The following is a 6,178-nucleotide window of genomic DNA, read 5'->3' on the forward strand; positions in this document are numbered from 1 at the left end:
AATTCACGGTGTTCTTATTTCAATTTCCAGGAGTGTACTTGTGACAACCTAGAGTATAAAGACGATTGCTGCTAGTTTCATTCGCAGTAATTTACGTTGTGCTCTTACAGTCCTGCCTGACCACACTCTCGGAAATCGCTACGTATTCCGAAAAAAGTGGTGTATTATTTGTGACAAGAAGAAGTATAAATGTCACTGTCAATTGTTTCACACATGGAAATTTCATCTTTCATTTCTTAAAGACATGGATGTCACGAAATCGGAGATACTCGCTACTGAGAAAGTGCGCTCTTATGTATAAATTACAACGAATATTTCATAAAAATGCTTAACTTTGATGATTAACGAAGTCTCAGAATGTGTTGCAAACACGAAGAGGAAAAAAAAAATTTTCGCATCGAGAGTATACGAACCTACGCACTTTGCCACGACAGTTCCTCGCCTTTTTGACTTCCCCTCCTACATAATTCCATTCTAGAGGGACGCAGGCTGACTTAGTTGCCGAATAATGCGAGCTTAAGCCGTAACTGCATGAAATTTTGGAAGGTTTCCTCTATTAGACCTCACAAAATTCCTTTACATTGTTACTTAAAAGTTTTAAACGCGTTTCTATAACACAAGCCAAAGAAAAAAAAATTTTGAAAAACATTTTATTTACTTTGATAGTTGATCTTTATAAATTTTTGTGAGCTCAATCCAAATTTAGGCGTAGTTTTTTAATATCACCATAATTTCCTAGGAATATGCTTTTTATTATATACTATAAAAATCCTATGCTATATTGCAAACGGGGAAATTAATGAAATGCTTTATTACAACATAAGTATGGTTTGCATTTACAGTAAGCCACTTAAAACAATGATATATGTTAATAGAGGTTTCACTTGTCAGCTGGAATTGTTTTATATTTTCTTTCTCTTTATTCTTTGAAGCTTCTTGTGTAGCTTTTTCTACGATGAGTCGCTTGCTGAACTTCTCAGTAAAGTGACCAATAGTAGTTCCCCATCATGTTGGTGTTCCATCGGCCTTGGTAGCGTTTTTCCATCATATTAATGTGCTGGCGAAATCGCTCTCCTTGCTTCTCACTAACATCTCCCATATTGTCTGGGAAATAATCAAGGTGACTGTTCAAAAAGTGAACTTTCAGGCTCATTAAACAATCTGCAGTTTTAAACTTCTTTAACATTGTAGCCATAATAGAAACATATTCTGGATCTTTTTCATTTCCTAAGAACTTTGTAACGACTGGCTTGAATGATACCCATGATTCCTTCTCATATAAGATCGTTATGGATTCAAAGTTAACATCAAACATCAATTTTCTAATGTCAAGTCCGACAAAGACGCCTTCTTTTAGTTTATCCCCTGGAAGCTGTGGAAACGTTTGGCACAGATACTTAAAACATGGTCCATCTTTAGGCAAAGTCTTTACAAACTGTTTCATTTGGCCTAACTTTATATGTAGAGGTGGTAGGAGTACGTTTTTTTGGATCTACAAGGTTTTTGCGTAGAATGTTCTTCTCACCAGGTCTTAAAGACTCCACACAGGCCAGTTCTTTCTGCACCAGTGTTGATCCCAAGCCCTACTGTCCCATTCACACAAGAAACATGGAAATTTGGTGAAGGCACCTCGATGACCAAGGAGCATGCACGTTACTTCTAGATCACCACATATCATCCAACCATGAGCAGAGTAGCCTATTTTATTTAGCACTATTTCTTGGCTTTCATAGCTTTCTTTCATATGTACAGAATGTCCAACAGGTATAGATGCACACATGTTATCATTGTGTAGTAAAACAGCGTTTAAACTAGTTTTGGATGAAACAATGAACAGCCTCCAGTCTTCCTTTCTGTATTCAATACCAAACTAATTGATCAGACCGGGAATGCCTGAGCAGTACACTAAATCATCTATTGTTGAAAAACCTTGGAAAATTGCTGCTCTCTCTTTCTATAGATGTAAATGCCGGTTCTAACCGTCAATAAGTTCTTTTCTTTTAATCTAGAGCCAAGTAATGCAGCTTTTTTCATTAACCTCAGATCCCTAACCAAATCGTTAAGCTCGGTCTGGGCAAACAATTTGGGCTCTAGACTTTCTGTATTACAGTGGAATTCATCATCATCTGGTTCACCTAAACCACGTTGTACATCAGAAAGTACTTCTGTTGGAATATAATTTAAATCATCTGGTGGTTCAGGAACCGGTAAATCTACAACATGCCCTAATGGTCGGATGGCGGACGGAAGGTTATAACTAGTAATATCAACACTGCAAAAGTAGCAATCATCGGAATGATTTCTTGGGTCCCTCTATATCATAGAAACAGCAAATCTAAAGGCTGTTTTCTCCTTTTCGGACCATTTTCTCAGATCTTCAACACACACATAACATATATTATGCGGCGCCGAAGATCCAAAGTATGATAGATAAAACCTTTTTCACAAAGCCTGTAATGTTTCTTCGGTGTTTTTTAATTACAAATTCACCACAAGTATAACAAAAACTGTCTGCAGAGTTTTTACAACCACGATTACACGTTGTACTGAGCACAGGTATGGGAAACGGTAATGAGAGGTAAATACAGTAAAGAAAACGCCATCTGCTAACACAAAAATAGAACCGACCTTTTTTGGCCATCAAATGCTTTTCAGCAGTGCAACCAACGCCATCTACATTCATTACACCTCCTTTTTAAATTATTTTAGCTGTATAAAAGCTGTTAAATTCTTTAAATAATCACTTAATTTAATAAATTTAATTGTAAAATGTGAAAAAATGGTGGGTATCGTATTTGGACTTCCCATCCTAAAAAACAAAATAATTACGTATTTTCAGTAAGAAAGTCTTTCCATCGTTGGTCTGTGTAATTAATAAGTAGACCATTTGTGGAAAAGAGTATGTGAAGTCACTAGTAGTTCCAGCTAACACTCAAGTGCTATATGTAAGCAGAGCCGACCATCTGAAATTTAATGATTTTTTAAACTCTTAATTACGTAAAAATAAGAGGTATTTTGAGAGAATATAGACTGAAGCTTTTTTAATGTTATAATCATTCATAATAACAATACAAACCATATTTATAACAAAGGAAAATAGTCTATTAAGACCTCACTTTCGAACCAGACACGTACTGGTGATTCTCTAGTAACACAATCACTAAATCTGAAGCTAAAACCGCTCAATATGTTTAAAATAACAGATTGTAGGTGTAAATAAACCACACTGAACCGAACGAGAGGGCCATTCCGAAATTCAAAACCTCTCGATACAGTTCCCGAAAAATCGGCAGGACCGATCGGTATCAGATCTCAGAGGCTAACTGAATAGGAACTTTGGATAAAAACCGAAACTGACGTCTCTACCGAGGATAAGCTACTGCACCGATTGGTATGAACGATACAGAGTAGGGCCCCAGGGGGACGGGCCTTGTCTACGGACTCAACCGGCGGCGGCGGGCATGGCGGCGCGCGATTGTCACGTCACAACAGCCTCACAGCAGGGTGCAGCATGAAGAGGAGATGCAGCAGTAAATGCTGTTTCCCATGACTATCGCGCTGTGACCCTCTACCATTCCCTGACACCCTACGGAGTTGACGTTTCACCTCATACTCGGGAGGTTGCAAAACGAGCTTGGTGTCAAGACGTCAGGAAGGATGATCCCAACACTCAGATCTAATCGCCCTATGTGCCACCACGTGCAATAGCCAAACCCACAATATTACTACACCCTAACATCAATGGGATTCAAAGTGCGGTGAAAACCCGTTTGCTGGCAGCTTTAGTGTATTGCACCAGCGTTGACATTGTCATGCTGCAGGAAGTAGTCACCATTTTTCAAGTGCCCAGTTATGTGCTTATTGATAACATAACTATACAGGAAGATGTAGGAACTGTCATCCTTTTGCGCGGCGGTATATCAGACAGGCAACGGCTGCCTATAATGAGCGTGGCCTTTCTCTTCGAGTGAATGCTGTGCGGACTGTAAACGTATACTTCCCTTCCGCTAGCAGCCATAAGAGAGAGCGCTCAATTTAAAAAAAAATGAGGTTCCTTTGCTCCTTAGCGTTTATCTGGTACATCTTATTCTCGATGGTGACTTCAGTTGTGTGCTTAACGACAAAGGCCAAACTCATAACACGAATTGAAACTGAAGAAACTGCAAAAAGGTAGGAATTTAAGGAGATGGGATCTGGATAAACTGAAAGAAACTGAGGTTGTACAGAGTTTCAGGGAGAGCATAAGGGAACGCTTGACAGGAATGGGGGAACGAAATACAGTAAAAGAAGAATGCGTAACTTTCAGGACTGAAATAGTGAAGGAAGAGGAGGATCACGTAGGTAAACAGACGAGAGCTAGTAGAAATCCTTGAGTAACAGAAGAGATACTGATTTTAATTGATGAAAGGAGAAAATACAGTAAGTGAAGCAGGCAAAAGGAATACAAACGTCTCAAAAATGAGATCGACAGGAAGTGCAAAATGGCTAAGCAGGGATAGCTAGAGGATAACTGTAAGGATGTAGAGGCTTATCTCATTATGGGTAAGATATATACTACCTACAGGAAAATTAAAGAGACCTTTGGAGAAAAGAGAACCACTTGCATGAATATCAAGAGCTCAAATGGAAACCCAGTTCTAAGCAAAGAAGGGCAAGCAGAGAGGTGCAAGGAGTATATAGAGGGTCTATACAGGGGCGATGTTCGTGACGACAATATTATGGAAATGGAAGAGGACGTAGATGAAAATGAAATGGGAGATACGATGCTGCGTGAGTAGGTTGACAGAGCACTGAAAGGCCTAAGTCGAAACAAGGCCCCGGGAGTAGACAACATTCCATTACAACTACTGACAGCCTTGGGCGCGCCAGTCCTGACAAAACTCTACCATCTGTTGAGCAAGATGTGTGAGACACAATATAATAATTCCAATACCAAAGACAGCAGGTGTTGACAGATGTGAAAATCACCGAACTATCAGTTTAATAAGTCACAGCTGCAAAATAGTAACGCGAATTCTTTACAGACGAATGGAAAAACTTGTAGAAGCTGACCTCTGGGAAGATCAGTTTGGATTCCGTAGAAATACTGGAACACGTGAGGCAATACTGACCCTACGACTTATCTTAGAAGGAATATTAAGGAAAGGCAAACGTACGTTTCTGGCATTTGTAGACTTAGAGAAAGCTTTTGACAATGGATAGTGTCTTGAAAGGAGGGTGTGAGATGGACATCAACAAAAGCAAAACGAGAATAATGGAATGTAGACGAATTAAGTCGGGTGATGCTGAGGTAATTAGATTAGGAAATGAGACACTTAAAGTGGTAAAGGAATTTTGCTACTTGGGGAGCAAAATAACTGATGATGGTGGAAGTAGAGAGGATATAAAATGTAGACTGGCAATGGTAAGGAAACCGTTTCTGAAGAATAAAAATTTGGTAACACCGAGTATAGATTTAAATGTCAGGAATTCGTTTCTGAAAGTATTTGTATGGAGTGTAGCCATGTATGAAAGTGAAACGTGGACGATAAATAGTTTAGACAAGAAGAAAATAGAAGGTTTCGAAAAGTGGTGCTACAGAAGAATGCTGAAGATTAGATGGGTAGATCACATAACTAATGAGGAGGTATTGAATAGAATTGGGGAGAATAGGAGCTTGTGGCACAACTTGACTAGAAGAAGGGATCGGTTGTTGGGGCATATTCTGAGGCATCAAGTACTGTAGGGCAGCGTGGAGGGTAAAAATCGTAGAGGGAGACCAAGAGATGAATACACTAAGCAGATTCAGAAGGCTGTAGGCTGCAGTAGGTACTGGGAGATGAAGCAGCTTGCACTGGATAGAGTAGCATGGATAGCTGCATTAAACCAGTCTCAGGACTGAAGACCACCACAACAACAACAACAACAATAACACGAACAACTGTTTAGAACTTGAATATTTAATTCATGACATGCTTCACGATACATGGGAAAAACTGCACGGTGAACGATTAGCGTACACCTTCATAACCAGTCACTCTGCCAGTCGTCTGGACAGGATCTGTGTGTCCGATGCACTCCAGCGACTCTCTGCGAACTGTGACATAGCTCCTGTCAACTTCTCCGACCATTGCGCATATCAGTGTTACCTTAACCTACAGCGTCAGCAAATTTTCCGCTGCAAAGGCTACTGGAAATC

This window comes from Schistocerca gregaria, chromosome 8 (genome assembly GCF_023897955.1).
Source record: "Schistocerca gregaria isolate iqSchGreg1 chromosome 8, iqSchGreg1.2, whole genome shotgun sequence".
Taxonomy (NCBI): Eukaryota; Metazoa; Arthropoda; class Insecta; order Orthoptera; family Acrididae; genus Schistocerca; species Schistocerca gregaria.